The sequence below is a fragment of the Balaenoptera borealis genome (genome assembly GCF_965194805.1).
Source record: "Balaenoptera borealis genome assembly, chromosome: 3".
Taxonomy (NCBI): domain Eukaryota; kingdom Metazoa; phylum Chordata; class Mammalia; order Artiodactyla; family Balaenopteridae; genus Balaenoptera; species Balaenoptera borealis.
This window is the reverse complement of record NC_138866.1, coordinates 158782692-158800221: the sequence shown is the minus strand read 5'-3', so window position 1 is coordinate 158800221 and position 17530 is coordinate 158782692. Positions and strand designations below refer to the sequence as shown.

The 17530-nt window shown below is 35.9% G+C and overlaps 1 protein-coding gene and 1 long non-coding RNA gene across 2 annotated transcripts in view; both read left to right on the top strand.

The window, feature by feature from the left end:
- LOC309625955 (uncharacterized protein) overlaps window positions 1-8193 on the top strand; it is a 180246-nt gene extending 172053 nt beyond the window's left edge. The window contains exon 7 of the transcript XR_014242809.1: window positions 5959-8193. The gene's annotated coding sequence lies outside the window, so the exon portion shown is untranslated. The remainder of the gene's footprint in view (window positions 1-5958) is intronic.
- Window positions 8194-8238: 45 nt separating this feature from the next.
- On the top strand, window positions 8239-15624 carry LOC309625978. The gene is made up of 2 exons (XR_014242863.1): window positions 8239-9301; window positions 9637-15624. It is a non-coding gene; the product is annotated as an uncharacterized lncRNA (long non-coding RNA).
- Window positions 15625-17530: the final 1906 nt, after the last annotated feature.

The window sequence follows — 17530 nt, the reverse complement described above, 5'->3', positions numbered from 1 at the left end:
CCAGCGTTAGTTCTCAAAACCACACACGTTTTTACTATCTCCTTCCATCCATCTTTTTCAAAGGCCTGTGTGGTACTCCTGTTCCATAAATTATCATCATGCAGACCAAAATCACATTCAGCAGAAGCTCGGCTTTGATTACAGATGTGCTGACTCAATCAAAACTCTCAAACTCAACTGCTTCTCTTTAAAAGAAGTGTATTACGCTTCAAAGGAAGTGCAATTTCAGCCATCACTTCATCTAGTACGATGTGAAGATGTAGTAATGTCCAGTTGGATAAAGAAAAGGGAATATTCTGTTTAATTTTCCAGGCAATGACCTGTGATTCTGCTTTACATTGAAGTTTCTAGGACGTATTTTCTTGTTTATCAGTACTTAAGAGTCACTTTTTTTCCCCTGTGGTTACTAAAGCTTTGGGAAATCTTCCACCAAATGCAGTTGTTAACATTGTGTGCTAAACAGGAATGGTGAAATAAAAATCAGTTATGCAATCTCCAAATGAAAGTTATGCTACTTTTACAAGAGGAAGTTTTTGTAGTAATGTTCTCTCATCAAGTGAGGTGGAAAGAGAGAGAGGAAGAAAGAGAGAAAGAACAAATAAAAACCTATCCTTCACTTTGCCGATTAGAAGGGCACAGTCTCAACTATTTCCAACAGTAAAGCCCATTGCCTAGAAAACTTTACTGTACAAATAAGAGGAGCTAAGAAAGTAATTGGCAGGTACCTCTAAGCTTGTTTAGAGTATTCTATTGTTATTTTTACTACTCTGTTACCACCACCATCCCTATGACTGGTGTTAAAATAACTGAACAAGACCATTGGACTGAGGTGGATCTAATGACTCAGTAGCCTACATGACCAACCAAAACCGAAGCCAGAGTCAACGCACTCGAATCTGAGAAAGTGAAACCTAAGGACAACTGTTACCAAGTCCAAGTTTGTACTGCTCGCCACATGACAGGCCAATAAGTCGAGAGAGGAGTTGTTGGGACAAGGAATAGTGACTTTATTCAGAAAGCCGGCTGACTGAGAAGATGGTGGACTCGTGTCCCAAAAAACCATCTTACCTGAGTTACAGTTTAAGCTTCTTTTATACTAAAAGGGGAGGGGGTGTGGTTGGTAGCTGCAAACTTCTTGGTGCAGGAATCCTTTGTTTTTGCAGCTGTCCACATAGGTCAGGTCACAATGTTCCTATAAACTTCCAACAAGACAACTGTTATTCTCTTTTCTGCAACTTTTATCTCTGTATGAATGGATATGTGTTATACCTTTAAAGATCAGAGACTTGAGAATGGGCTACCCTGTATATTTCAAGGTATAGGCAGCATTCTTGTTGCAAAAGCAATAGAATATAAAGGTTAAAGTAAAAGAAACAGATCTAATATGGAGTCAGATTTGTTCCTCCCTATTACACAACTAGTCACAAACTCCAGCTAAGGTTTTCCAAATAAGGCAACCACTTAAGCTATAATAATTGCTTTGCTTTGCTTTAGTGTCTTCTGTATAAAAACCTCCCCCCAGCTCCTTCCTATGGAGAGCTCCTAAACACCTTTGGTTTGGTGCTGCCCAATTTGAATTGATGAATGCTCGAACTCTTGAAAAAAAATTTAGTATGCCTCAGTTTACCTCTTAACACTATTAACTGACCACTTTCCAAAACAGTGATTTCACACTTTCTAAATGGCAGCCCACTAAGGAGGAGAGAAAGTTTCCACATTGCAAAATCCACATTCCCCAACTTTTCCTAGAAAAAGACATCAGTGAAACACAAGTAAACATCATGTCCAAAGACATTTTGGAGAGATAACATTAAAATGGCTTTAATAACGAGATAAGGAGGATGAATAATTTTGCATTACATGTGCATGTTTAAGGAGCGGTTAATGAAAATTGATAAAACATGATGAAAATATGCAAGATGACACCATACATTACGGATTAACCAAGTCACAACAATTAGCTTGAAAATGATGGATGTACATTATTTAAAACAGAAAGAGAGAGATCTGCCGTTTCAAACAAACACAACCACAGTGTGCTTTCTGTAGATATTATGTAGATGTATCTGTAGGTATTCCTCCATGCTCTTTGACCAAGAAACACTGAATTTTATCCTGATTGGTGAAGTGGCCAGACTTTCCAGTAGACCAGTTCATTGAAATCCTCTCAAATTCCAGAAAAGTGCTAATTTTGGTTCAAGAATAATACATTTTAATAAACTTTAATAATTTGGCAATTAAGTTCCAAATGAATAGCTCTCATCCTATTCATTTAGAATAGGAATATCATTTAGAAGTACCATGAGTAGAATTAGGTTATTTGCTGACAATCATACAAGAAGGGAGTGTTTGGTGCAGCCATTTCACCATATGTTTTATGACTCTTGAAATACCATCCAAGGAAAACAGAAATTGGGTAGAATATCATGAGATGATAATTGTATTTTGGGAGGAGAATGCACAGTCAAGAACCAGCTCCATCATATCAAAAAATGAAACTTATGCCTTACATTACCTCCCTACACTGAGCATGTCTAACAGATTATTTTGTGAAGTCACAATCAGGAAATTAGTTTTTAATATAAAAGCTATAGCCATCCGATTGCTTTAAACCTTCAGATTCTTTCTGGGCAGAGGAAGGAAGTGGTTGGCAGGCTTTCCCCTGCTCTTGCAGTAGATGCCAGATCCCTGGTGACTGGGCTATTCTCTTGTCCTAGGTATTGTCTGCTTGTTAAAAAGATCTGGAAAAGTTTGATTTATAGGAAGAGCTGTGCAGCAATCAAAAAAGAAGACAAAACCAGTATTGTGTCAGTTTTAGAGTGAGCCAGTGAAAGACACAGGAAGAGAAGTGTAGGAGATTGAGGGCACAGGAAGGTGTTCACTCCCAGAACAGTTACAGAATAGCAACTTCCAGGAGCACTGAAAGAAATGCTGACTCATGCCCACCCGGCCCCAGGGGTGTCAGTAGCTTAGTGCCCAAGCAATAGGAGAAGGAAAAGAAAAGGGCACATGCATTGTTAGTTGGAAGTGTCTTAATTATTACAAGTAACATTGTCTTTTGTTTTCTTCTTACCCAACTTTCTGAGAGAATTTTACAATAGATAGTTTTCTTTGGGGAAAAGTGATGTGATAGAAGGTGCAAAAATTTTCCAGCACAGCTGTGCCCATGAGAAAATCCATCTAAGCAAGAGCAGAAGACAGTTCCCAGACACCAGCGAGATGGGGTGTCACTTGCCAGAGCAGGAGTTGTTTGTGAGTGGTGTGGAGGCAGGTGTGTCGCGAGAGAACAAGAAAACACAAGCATTTTTAAAGCAAAGAAACCAGAAGTGGGGGGGAGAAAATTTTAACAGCAGCTGTTAAATTTCACACTTAAGTTTCAAACGGGGAGAGTGAGAGATGTCTGAAGAATAATTTTGGAAATTTTGGATGTGTGAATGACTATGTCACCCCCTGATTCACCACTTTGGGAAGATCTACAGCAAACAGATTATTTTTCAAGTATGTTGGTTTTAGAATATGATTTCTTTTGAATGTGATGTTGGGCTGAGCTGACCCTGAAGAGATATGACTTTGTCTGAGTTACCCACTTATTTATTGGGAAAGCGTCCATAAAGAAACATTTCCATGTATGGCAATGACTACAGACATCTAAACTTAAACTCATCACACCCTTGCCCCAGGTCAGACAACCATTTCATGTGTCATTATTTTGTTAATGGTGACACTAATTTCTCAGCAATGAACAATATCAATAGCTTCCTTGTATTCCCCTGAGATTACTAGGTTGTTAGTATTATTATCAGCAGAGAGTTGCTAATCAATCTATTACTGTTTCATAATCTCAGTTATCGGTTCCTGTTGAAACCTATCCCAATATAGAAGTAGAGAAGCTGGAAGTGATACAGAAACTGCAAAGAGGAAATTAACTCAACTTATGTGCAAATTGGTCACAAATACACTTCTCAAACACAAAAACAATATTGGTATTTTCTGTGCAAAACTAAAATATGTACAAAAATGAAAAAAGAAGAAAGGTTAAAATAGGTGGGTAAATAAGTGATAGACGTTTTCCTAAGGGAAGATAAATAAAACTGCTTTTAATTAGAAGAGTTCATGATTGTAATAAAAGTGATGTAAATTTTTATTAAAAAATATAGAAGCAGGAAAATCAGTTTGGTCTTCATATAAATAAGGAGCCAAAGACTTTTGTTTGTTTGTTTTTTGCATTTAAGAGCCTGGTTAGATTCCTAAAGCATAGTCTACTTCAAAGCATATTCTGCTTTTTTCCAATCTGTAAACTCACTTATCCAATGTAGTCATTCTTATAGAAAAATGCTGCGAAAATAGTTTTTATAAAAGAACAGGTATGAAATTGTCAGGAATGGCAATTTCTTTTGAGGGATTAATACATTAATTTCATAATGACATGTTATGGAGAAAGACTTGGAGAGAGAAAGAAACAGAGATATAGATAGATGATAGGTAGATGATAGATAGATAAATAGATAGATGATAGATAGATAAACAGACAAAGAGACTGACAGAGAGATGCATGGGGGGGACCGAAAGAGAGAGAGAGAAAAAGAGAGAGACAGAGACAGAGAGAGTCTTAATGTTTCTCATTAAATCAGAAATCAGGACAAAGGCTGAAAAATTGACAATGCAACGTGGAACTAACATCAGAAGGCAGCTCAGTAATACACACTGGTTGGTTTCTGCTCTGAAATTAGCGTAACTGGCAGCTGACATGTCATCTATTTCAAAGTCACTGCAGGCAGGGAGGTTCTTAACTTCAGTAAAGGAAGGCTTTTAGCAAATTTCTTGCACATGATCAATGATTGTTTTAGAATTACAAGCTGAAGATAATCACCCTGTACGATCCATTAAAGTTGGGGCCTTTTTTCCCTAAATGCTTTTAGAAATAGGAAGGGCATCGTATTAATTCTCCTTGATATTTCATTAGTTTCATGTCACTCGTTTCATTAGTTATATGCTATTTCACATTGGTGTCAATGACACAATGCTAATTTTTTGACACATACTTTTTTATGGTCTTCATGAATTGTGCTCATTATGGAAAATGGGCTGAATATTTTATTGGTTTATCCTGAATGAATGATTATAGAGAAATAATTCACTTTGCAATTGTTGCCAAGAAGATACTTTTGCAAAAGTGTGTATATTTCTAAAGACATCGTTTGTTGGGGATAAAAATTCACAGTATTTGATAGACAATAAATACAAATGACATAGTCACTGAAACTCACCCTCACCCGACTACTGTCCCAGAAAATAAAGATAATTTTTACAATCTAATTTAATTCAAGAAAATTCTTACCTTTAAAAATTGCTGATATCAGTGACATTTTAAAAGATGGAAGAAAGACTTTGAAGAATTTAATATGATAATTTTGCTTATCATATATATGGACAAAATTTGGCATTGATATTTAGAAGGATATAAAATTGCTACAGTGCATTAAAATCTTGGAATAGTAACTGTACTGGAAAACATTTTGGCTATTTAAGAAAATAGTAAACAGAGTTGTCATATGACTTAACCCACAGAATTGAAAACATAAGGCCACACAAAAACCTGTACAAACACGTCCATTGCAGCATTATTCATAATCACCAAAGAGTAAAAACAACATTAGCATTCATCAGTGGGTGAATGGAAAATCAGAAGGTGGTGTGTCAATATGATGGAATATTATGCAACCATAAAAAGGAATGAAGTACTCATACAAGCTACAACATGGATGAGCCTTGAAAATGTTACGCTAAGTGAAAAAAGCTGGACACAGATAGTTATGCATTGTTTGATTCCATTTTTATGAAATATCCAGAGTAGGCAAATCTATGAAGATAGAAAATATATTATTGATTGCCAGGTACTAGGAAGGAAGGTGAACAGGGCTTGACTAACTGCCAGTGGGCTTGTATTTTCTTTTTCAGGTGATGAAAATGATCTGGAATTTGACAGTGGTGGTGATTGCACAACTTGGTGAATATATTAAAATCCACTGAATCATATACTTAAAAGGGTGAATTTTACAGTATATGAATTTGGCCTCAAAAAGGAATGAATAAGTAAAAATAACTGAAAATTGATTAATATAAAATAACTAGTGTTAGGATTCCACTAATATCTTGGTCTTGCATGTTTTCCATTAGATCATGTTAAAACAAAACTCAGGCTGGGATAGGAGGAGGATTTTTTCAGGTCCTTACTTGTGTCTGCCTCAGTGCTTCTGGGTTTGAGCCTGGTAGACACAGAACATGCAGAAACAGAGAGAAGTAAAAATGAAGCAGAAATGGATATTTGGCACAATGAAATAAGAGATTTTGTCTTTTAATGTTTGAAAAACACCCTGCATCCTATTTCTTTCTATTTTCCTTTTCTAGACTTCATATCTTTCTGAAAATTAATTAAAAAGGATGCATATGACACATTCTCCATTTGAAAGAAAATACCCAAGTATCCTACTGTAGAGTCATTTCTATATGAAGGGTAAATAAATACCTTTTCAAAAAATAATTTATCATAATATTGTTTTGAGTCTTTCCAACTGAACTTGAAAGATATTGGGGTTTGAATTTTGTTTATCCTTGGCAAAAGCCAACTTCCTTCTTCAAAGAAGAACATTATAAGGGGCTTATGAGGTTTTCTGAACATCAAATAGCTCTCCTAAAAATACATTTGGATGATTTAATTGTAAACAAATAAAAAATGAGATTTTAGTTTTTTTCTGATCACCCATGAATTTAAAAATTCAAAAGCTGGGTTGAGGGGGAGGGTGGATAAAGTGGAAAACTACTACATGAAGATTTATTTAGAATCTTTTGCAAACCTATGATGGGATAATGAAGAAAGACAATTTTCTTTAAAAGATAAACATTGGGATGATCAATATGGTTACAATTTCTTTAAAAGATAAGGGCCAATGGAAAGATATTTTACAATATGAAAGCAGAATAAGTTTCAACTCATTGAATAGCTTGTTTGAATAATAGCTTTGATTTCGAACAGACATTATTAAACAAGTATCCATGCAGTGGTCAAAGTTTTCACGCATGAGGTAAAGATATGATACATCATTTTCCTTGTCCTAAATTTTCCTAATAATTTAGGTAGGAAAACATGACTTCTTCCTGAACACACTTGGAAAGCTCTAGATGGAATTAGAATTTCATAAACGATACGGTGAGCTTTACTTTGTAATATTAGGCTACACCAAAAGAACACACCTGTTAGATAAACCATATGTTTGATTCAATTATATCCTACTGAATTTGACTTTTATATTAAGTGTGAAAGAAGAAGGAAAAAATATATTAGTCCATTTAATGAAATGGCACATTATCCGGATTCTGGGTGTCAGCCTCAGAACGTCTTCTGCTTCTGAACCACAGGATATCTGGCCCAGTCTGTGTCTGTTGAATAAATCAAATAACCGATACATAATCTAGTCATTAAAAGAGTGTTTGCATAAGATTGTAAATGTACTTGTTTTGAGTCAAATGTGTTAAGTAAAAAAATGTATGTGGAACATTACAGAAAAAGGCAAGGGTTGCATACAGCAAGAATCTGAGTCGCTTGCCATTTGGATAATTCATGGATGCAAGCAGGATCCCAGTGTCTATGAAAGTTCAAAACGAATAGCAATGAAATATATCTTTGTTGAATACTGGTAAAAGCAAAGAAAGATTAGGTGCAAAATCACTAAAGTGAACTCTCTGTAATCTGAAGTTCTGTGATTAGCCTTGTATATCTGCCCAGGGATCTGCAGGACAATTAATGCACACAATGCGTTCTCACCTCAAACAGTGACCGATCAGAGAGCATATGTGTCAGATTTTGCTCTTCCCCAATATTCCCAAATTACTTCCTGCAATGAATCAATGAGGGCAACAGAATTATACATGCAAAGGAATGCACGTGTCCAGGCTGTTTCTGTTGACTTAATAAGATAGTATAATACTTCCTTCGAATTATTTTTGCTTGATTTTTTCATTCCCAGCAAATTCATAGGGAAAGAACGTAGAGTTGATTAGCATATGCCCCTTAACAGATATACGCTACTATATATAGAATAGAAACCAACAAGGACCTACTGTATAGCAGAGGAAACTAATCAATATCTTGTAATAACCTATCATAGAAAAGAATCTTAAAAAGAATATCTATCTATCTATCTATCTATCTATCTATCTATCTATCTATCTATCATCTATCTGGATCACTTTGCTGTACACTTGAAACTAACACAACCTTGTAAATCAACTAAACAAATAAAAAATTTTTAAAAAAGAATATGTCCCTTGCCTCCACCTCCTTCAGAATCTTTGTCAAGATTCTGGGGATCTAGAATAGGAAACTAACTGCAATTTTTATGAGCAAATAAAATGTCTTTTGATACGACATGGAATTATATTTCTATGAGGAAAGGGAATGTTGTGACTTTTAAATTTTATTGTCATAATGACTGTATAAGTACATTATTAACTTAGTGGACATAAATCTCAAATTATGAGTTCTCAAGAAAAGAAAAAAAAATATGTATATGTGTGTGTGTTTAATTTCCTTAATAATAAATGAAACAGGTAAAAAGAATTTTAAGTCAGATGGAAATAAAGGGTGATTTGGCAACTGGGCAGCCTATGACCTTAATACGTCACTGTTAATTAACCCCAAAAAAGTCTTATTTGTTTTAGTTACGTGCTCTGTGCTTATTCTTTTCAAATTTTATCATGGCACTAACAGTGTCATTAATCATGTAATTTTAAGTGAGCACAAATTCAGCACCTTTGAGAATGAAAAATTAAGAGAATATACCCCCAAATCCAATGGCAACAATGATTTCTACAGAAAAATTCACTAGAAAGGAAGCCTTTACACATGCATATTGAAATTCACAATATGAGGCAATTTAGGGAGCTAAATTAAATCAACTTCATCAACCTGTGAGACTGAACGAGCCATCTTCTTTGACAAATCCAGCTATTATTAAACCAGGCACTGTACTCAGCCAGTTGCCAGCTCAGCTCTCAGAATGCTGGTGACATGAAAGATGGCAGGAAAATGTATTCTGCGAGCATCAGGAATTCAAATTTAAATCCTTAAATATAATCAGATAGCAATTCAAATATTCCAGCTACTTGATTATCAGAGGTTAAGGCAATTCAATTGCCTTTTGGCATATTTTATATTTTATTTTGTTTTGTTTCATTTTCTTTCTGTCCTATACTTTCATCATATTACATAAATCCAATACTTGCTTCCATCAGTTAAAAAAAGGTGAAATCTCTTCCCTGGTGGCGCAGTGGTTGAGAGTCTGCCTGCCAATGCAGGGGACACGGGTTCGAGCCCTGGTCTGGGAGGATCCCACGTGCCGCGGAGCAACTACGCCCGTGAGCCACAACTACTGAGCCTGCGCGTCTGGAGCCTGTGCTCTGCAACGCGAGAGGCCGCAACGGTGAGAGGCCTGCACACCGCGATGAAGAGTGGCCCCCACTTGCCGCAACTGGAGAGGGCACTCGCACGGAAACGAAGACCCAACACACCCAAAAATAAATAAATATTAAAAAAAAATAATAATTATTGTTATAGAAACAAAGTTTAAAAAAAAAAAGGTGAAATCTCAAACCTAAATTATTGTTTTATCCTTCCTGCTATTGTCATTAAAAACATCAATTCAATAATGGGGAAAAACAGTAGGTTTGGACTTTTAGTTAAATGTAGAATTTGAGGGTTATTTGATATATTCATTGTATTTGTTTCATTCAAGGGGGAAAGATTTGAAGTTGCTGAATCTTAATTTCATGAGTTCATGCCAAATTACATCATCCTAACAATGGTAATTGAGGTAACCGATTACAAAGATGTCTTTTTGGTTGTGATTAAAAGGAACATTTCAATTCTAACTGTAGACAAATTAAATACACCAGGGATTTGGCACATGACATTTCAGCCTGAAGAAGAAACAAAATATGTATAATTTTATCTTGATGACTAATTCTGAAGAGGGTTGTGTGTGTGTGTGTGTTAAACAGGAGGTAAAAGTTCTTAGAGCTTACGAGATAAACATGTAACACAGCACCTTCCTCCAGAAAAAATACAAGCTGCAAAGGAAAGCCACGTATGTAATTTTAAATTTTCTATTAGCCACATGAAAGAAACGGAAAAAGACACATGGGTGAAATGAGTTTTAATGATAAAGTTTATTTAACCCAATATATCCAAAATAGAGCATTTCAACAAATGGCCAAAAAACCTTCTGAGATATCTTACTTTCTAATATTTGCACTAAATCCTCAAAATCCAATGTGTATTTTATACTTATGATCACATTCAGTTTGGACCGGCCACGTTTCTAGAGCTCACCAGGTAGTGGCTGCCGTATTAGACAGCACAGGTACACAGGTGAGCAACTCTAGGTTTACCTGTGACCTTGACACCCTCTGATCCTACACACACCCCTTGACAAATCACCCAAACAGTGTACCTTTGTTACTCCATCTGTCAAAAGTGGGATTATATTTCCAACTGTATAAAATGAATTATGACTAAGAGCAGTAGTAACAATAAATCTCTGCAAGGTTTCCAGACCTGACCTATGATTACAATAGTTCTCACAAGACCTGATGACCATTACTTGTCACTAGATGTCTTTAATATTGTGATTAAAGTTTGTTTATTTAAGGCAGTGGGGTTTAACTTTGTCAGGGATAAAGCCAATTAGTTTTTAGAAAAATGTCAGACATTTGTTGTTTACCCCCAACTCATTTCGCCATTGTTCTTTGCTGACACAGTGCTGCTTAAGAATCTACCTGGAATGGGAAGTGACCTTATCACCTTCTTAGGGGTAAATCCTGTGTGAGGTTGGGGTCCCCAACGAACAGGCTGTGAGGCAAAGCCCTGTCTCTGTAGGGTTTATTGGGAAGGTCTCTCTTGTTGAACCCCCCACAGAGGCTGATAAAGCAGGTGTGAGCCTCACAGTTGCAATTTGCTGAAAGAGAGAGAGAGAGAGAGAGAGACAGGCAGACAGACACACACAGAGAGGGCAGAAGGTAAACATATTAGGGTACAAAGTATTGATAGCATATTCTGAAGCCCTTAAAATATCTAATTACAATCTGTTTTCAAAACTGCTGGGTCTACCGGGACTTAAAAATGATAACAGTCAAGGTGTTGGTACACCAGTGATTTTTATCTTAATTTCTTTTGTTTTCATTAAAGTTGAGCCATATACCTGTAAGGTTGAGGAGGATTTTAATCCCTTTTTAAGACTAGAAGAATGAATTAGAGGGGAATATCTAGATCCTTTCTGCAGATTAGGAGAGTAGATAAGAGAACGGGTAAGTGAAATGGCCAGAACTGCCTTGTACGTCGGCAGCAGAGCTTGAACTATGGGGCTCTGGCAGGTATTTTTATCGCTTGGGTAACAACCTCTGGGCTCCAAGCATCTACATTAATTGACAGCAACTCTACCGCAGAGGATCAGACCAGGCCTTGAGGATGAAACATGTCATATTTGTTTCCCCAGCTATGTGGTTGCTTTCTTCATGTTAAATTTTGTCTCAGGAAAGGACAAAATGGAGAAATAAGGTAAAATGCTGAAAACCTTCATTTTTGTTTGTTTTGTCTTGTTTTAAGGTAAACATATGCTCTGCTTTGTTGCAATGATGCTGGCCTTGTGTTTAACTCCTACTTGGTTCAGTAAAGATGGATTCTCCTCCCAGGGTTCATTATTTTAATAGTTATTCACTTGAGTAACTGTGTTTCTGAAGCAATTTTGATCATGTCACTGGACACTTTTAAAGTCAGACAGGCTGACTGGGGCTTTTCTGTGTTCCTTAGTATGGGTAATTGCTATTTCTACAAATGTCAAAAAGTGCCATGTTTTTACAGAGCTGTGAACAACGTTGTCAATTCAAGGGCAGCAAAATGTGCCAACTATTTCAATGCTTTATGGGTATTGATTTAGGAATAAACAATAGGAACCCATAGTTCATACTCAGTACTCTCTTTTATAAATCTAGTGGTTATAAGCTGTAGATATCCATTAATCAGAAGGATCTAGAAAATGGCTAGGATAGCATCTTGACACTTCTTCCAGAAAATACTCATGATTTTCTTTAATTGTTCATTATCAGGCCTGCCAAATCATATGCAGCCACGAGAATATCCTAAATTGAAGCCATATTTCTAGTTGGCTTCTGTGTTAAAATTTTTTGTTTAGAATGTGTCAATGTAATAAAGAAGGTTTTGAGTGGCAGTTATGTACACAAGAAAATTATAATACAGGTCATAAACTGAGAACCAGTGGCTCTTGGTGGAGACATGAAATGGTCCTGGTGTATTGCTTTTTGTGGCTTAATGCTCCAAATATCCACTATTCAACCAGCAAAGATTTAACACCTATGTTGAGAAAAGAACTGCTATGTGCTCACAAGGAATGAGATTTAATTTCCCTCCTCTGTTCAGGGAGAGATAAAAAACAAGTCCTTCTGGTCTAGAAGGGGAGGTGACCATTTCTGCACACAGGCGTGGAAGGAGCTCCCTTTGAAATTTTCCCTCCTGGAAGGCAAGGTGCCTGTCAGCCTCCATCATGGGCTACGCTGGTCCCATGGATCCCACTCACCCCTGCTCCTTCGTGGCAGGCACTGTGGCCTCTGCAGTCTCCGTGGACCACTGCTGACACACAAGGCAGGTGAGGATGGTGCCCAGGTCAGGGCCAAGCCTACTGAAGGCCTCATACCACACACATCGTGACTCAAAAAAAACACTCTTAATTACAGTAAGCAGACTTTTTGGTTTGGATGTGGCCTCCGCACGGACCTAATTGTTTAAAGGGCAGCAAGACCAAGATTCCACACTCCCTGAGCCTGAGGGTTCCTCCCATGAGGGTCGTAATTTGGGGTGTGCATCCCTGAGGAGGTTGAAAAGCCTTGGAGAGCTGAATCCATTTACCTCTGACTGCTTTTGATTAGTGTGTGTGCTTTGTGCCTCTATTGGTTTTTTGATAACTGAAGTGCAAACAAAATGATGCAGAACCTGCATCATCATTTGCACCAATATTAAAACCTACACCAGATTCCGTAGCCTGGTCTGCTTCAGATGGTTGACCGCTTTGCAGTAAAAATGAGGAAGTAGGAGGAAGTGAACTCTGCAAGGAGAATCCGCAAACCCCACTGTGTCTCTGGCTGTGGCAGAGAATGGTAAAAAAAGTAGACAAAACTTTATACTTTCTTCTGTAGCTTGAAAATCTTCACTGTCCTACCCTATTGTTTCAAGCATAATGAACAGTGGAAATTTCATGATTTTCTGCAAAATCCAATCGTATAGATTTTTTTGTGACATTTTGATTATGTCCATGGCCCATTTTTCTACTGTTTTAATTTTCTCTTATTTAATTTTTAAATAAGAGCATTAGCTCTTTGCCTAAAAATTATATTGCATTGTTTTTGCAATTTGTGTTTCTCTTATGACTTTATATTTTAAAGTTAAACTGCTTGTATAATTTAAGTAATATATTTTGTCTATGGCATGTGTATTTATGTCCAACTGAGAAAGCACTTCTCCACTCCATGTTTATAGATAAATGGTTCCACATTTTCTTCTAAAACTTTTGTGGGTTTATTTTTAAAAGTTTACTATTTGAGGACTTCCCTAGTGGTGCAGTGGTTAAGAATCCTCCTGCCAATGCAGGGGACACGGGTTCGAGCCCTGGTCCGGGAAGATCCTTCATGCTGCGGAGCAACTAAGCCCGTGTGCCACAACTACTGAGCCTGTGCTCTAGAGCCCGTGAGCCACAACTACTGAGCCTGTGTGCCACAACTACTGAATCCCGTGTACCTAGAGCCTATGCTCCACAACAAGAGAAGCCACCACAATGAGAAGCCCAGGCACCGCAACAAAGGCCCAATGCAGCCAAAAATAAATAAATACATTTACTAAAAACAAATAAAAATAAAAATAGAAGTTTACTATTTGATTCTCCTGGAATTTATTTTCATATAAGAAATGAATTAGATATCCAATTATATGTTTTTTTAAAGAATAGGATAGACTGTTTTTCAATCACATTTATTGAATATAGGATTCAATATAGGATAAATATGCACCTAAATAAATCCAATACTTTCACTAAGCAAAAAACAAAAACAAAAAAACCAAAAATAAACAAACAAACAAACATAATGCAAAATATAGCCATGGGGTGGGGAAGGAGGAAAAATGTTATAATTATGGGATTTTAAGTTTTGCACTCGGAGTGTATTATCATTATTATTATATGTTATTAATTATTATCATAAAGTTAATTTTAAGTGGAGAGCTGATAAATAAGAGGAGGATGAAGAGGTCAATAAAAGGAAGTGAGAACTCAGCCTTAAACCTCTAACAATAATTTGGGATTAAAACCTGTACTTAAAAAAACCATTAAATCTATTAGAGTAAAAATATAGAGGATCCTGATAGCTTTGTGGTAGAAAAGGGTGAAAAGAATTTATTTTAAAAGAATGAAAATATAAAATTCAAATAGTTTTTTAAAGTTAAAGCAACAGATAGGAAGTTATATTTGGTATTTCTGTATTAGAGGAAAGTTTATTATCCAGTGGAAATATGCTGAGTTTTTTGTTTGATACCTGACTTGAGTAGGTAGGCAAAAGGTAGTTGACATTGTCATGGTTGTTGTTACTGATCAAAGTGCATACTTTTTAGCTTCATTTTTTTAAAAGCTTCACATTTGTTTTATTTATTCATCACTTGATAGATATTTGAGTTGTTTGTACTATAATGAATAATGCTGTTTTGAGTATTCATGTACAAATGTTTGTGTAGACATGTGTTTTCAGTTCTGCTGGATATGTACTCAGGGGTGGAATTGCTGGGTCATATGGTGACTCTGTGTTTAACTTTTTGAAGAACTGGAAAGCTGTTTTCTGAAATGACAGGACCATTTTACATCCCCACCAGCAAGGTATGACGTTTCAATTTCTCAACATACCTGCTAACATTTGTTACTGTCTTTTTTACTTATTATCTAGTGAATGTGAAATAGTAGCTCATTGTGGGTTTGATTTGCATTTCCCCAACAAATAATGATACTAAGTGTTTTTTCAGATGTTTATTGGTCATTTGTATATTTACTTTGAAAAATGTGTTTTCAAATCTTTTGTCCGTTTAATAAAATTGGGTTATTTGTCTTTTTACTGTTAAGTTGTATATTCTGGGATTTATTCATATTTTGTCCCATTCTGTGAGTTGTCTTTTCACTTTTTTGATAGTGTTTTTTGATGCACAAACATTGTTAATTATTGTGAAATCTAATCTATTTTTCTTTTGTTGCTTGTGCTGTTGGTGTCCTATCTAAGAAACCCTTGACTAATCCAAAGTCACAAAAATTTACCTCTATGTTTTCTCTTAAGAATTTTATACTTCAGCTCTTACGTTTAGGTCTTTGATTCATTTTGAGTCAAATTTTTAGTATGGTATGAGCAAGGGTCCAACTTCATTATTTTACATGTGGATATCCATTTGTTCCAGCACCATTTGTGGAAAAGACTCTTGTTTTCCTTTTGAATTGTCTTGGCTCCCTTGTCAAAATTAACCATAAATGTAAAGATTTATTCATGGACTCTTGAATCTATTCCATTCGTGTATATGGATATCCTTAGGCCAGAACCATACCTTCTTAATTGCTATAGTTCGTTTGAAATCAGAAAATGAGTCCTTCAACTTAGTTCCCTTTTCCAGTATGTTTTGGTTATTTTGGGTTCCTTGTATTTTCTGTACTTCATCTTAACTAAACATTTTATTTGGATTATTGTAACTTACCTCCAAAGAAATACATATTCTCCAGCTGGAGGGATGTATGTAGGTGTCTCAGATTGTCTGAGACAATCTGCACTGATGCTTAGTATCTTAGTATAATTATTAAGTGTCTTCCTTTTTAACCTCAAAGAGTCTTATTTTGAAAGGCAAAATATTTGGTCATCCTCATTTTAGATCACGTAGGAGTTGCAAAGCTCTTTCAGTATCCAAGTAGGGAAATGAGTCCATTAGAGGAGTAGACACAATTCATAATCCATTCCAATTCCATGGAGCATTTGAAATTATCTTTCACTTCAACTTTTTGAGATAAGCTTATCAATCATTTTTAATGTCATGTTATCTCTCATAGGCTATCCTCTGAGTTAAAGAAAAAATCAATCCCATTCACAGACTTTCTCCTTTAGGACAAAGCATAGAGAAAATATGCTTATTTAATTTCTCATTTTTATCTCCCCAATATTATTACATTTGGAAATGCTTTAGAATATTATTCATTATTTAAATATTTTCTTACTATTGTCATAAGAATTTACAAAAAATCTTTACACTTAACAAATAAACTATTATAAATCATACCCAACAATAAATATCTCTCAATAAAATTTTAGCATTACATTCATCAAATATGATACAGCAACATCGATAATAAAGATAAATTTGGCAAAGAATTTAACATATAATCAACCATTTAAAGTGAGTAAAGGATGAAAAACACCCAAGGCAAAGCATAAGAGTAGCTGTTTAAATGCTCTAGAGCAAATAAGATGGGGAATTTATAGCTAGAGGGATTTGTATCTGTGTTGTTTGATTTTACTTTTAACTTCTAAAATTAAATAGGCCTGGAAAAAATATATGAATACATAGTCTTTTAATCCAATAACTGTGTGAAAAATGTTCATGAAATAGAAATCAAGAAAGAAATATTTGAAATTGGTATTAAATATTTTAATTGTAGGCGGGTTTTGGTTTCCTATCTGTCTCTGGATATCGACTTAGAAAGAGCAAAGCTCTTCAAAATAAAAAATAATAGCTAGGGCTTCCCTGGTGCGCCACAACTACCGAGCCCACGTGCCACAGCTACTGAAGCCCACGCGCCTAGAGCCTGTGCTCTGCAAGAGAAGCCCCCGCAATGAGAAGCCCGTGCACCGCAACAAAGAGTAACCCGCACTCTCCACAACTAGAGAAAGCCCGCGTGCAGCAACGAAGACCCAACGCAGGCAAAAAAAAGAAATAATAGCTAAATAAGAAGACATTACACAGCAACTTACTAGGAGCACTGAAGTGTCCTGTGATATGAAGAAATAAAATTAGGTTAAATAATGTTGAACCTGTTTTACAGTGTGTGTAGGGAGAGAATTTATGCGATAAAAAACCACCAATGGTGACTCCACCTGATGCACATTCAGTAAGATTTTGGATTATTATATTAAGACTCCAAAACTTATTTGCTTATTGCAAAAGTCTTGCTTTGCTGAAGGTGACAAGTGTTTTTATATGAAAGAAAAAAGAAGAAAAAGCAGAAGAGAGGACAAGGATGTGCTGTTATTTTATGCCTTCTCTTTTCTGTATCAAACCTGTAGGGAATATTTTGGTTCTGTATTTCAGACAATTCGCCAATGAATTTTCAACAAGGTCATGAATGAAAGGAAAGTAGGTGCCCAGTGTTAAAGAAACCCGGAAGGAGCCTCC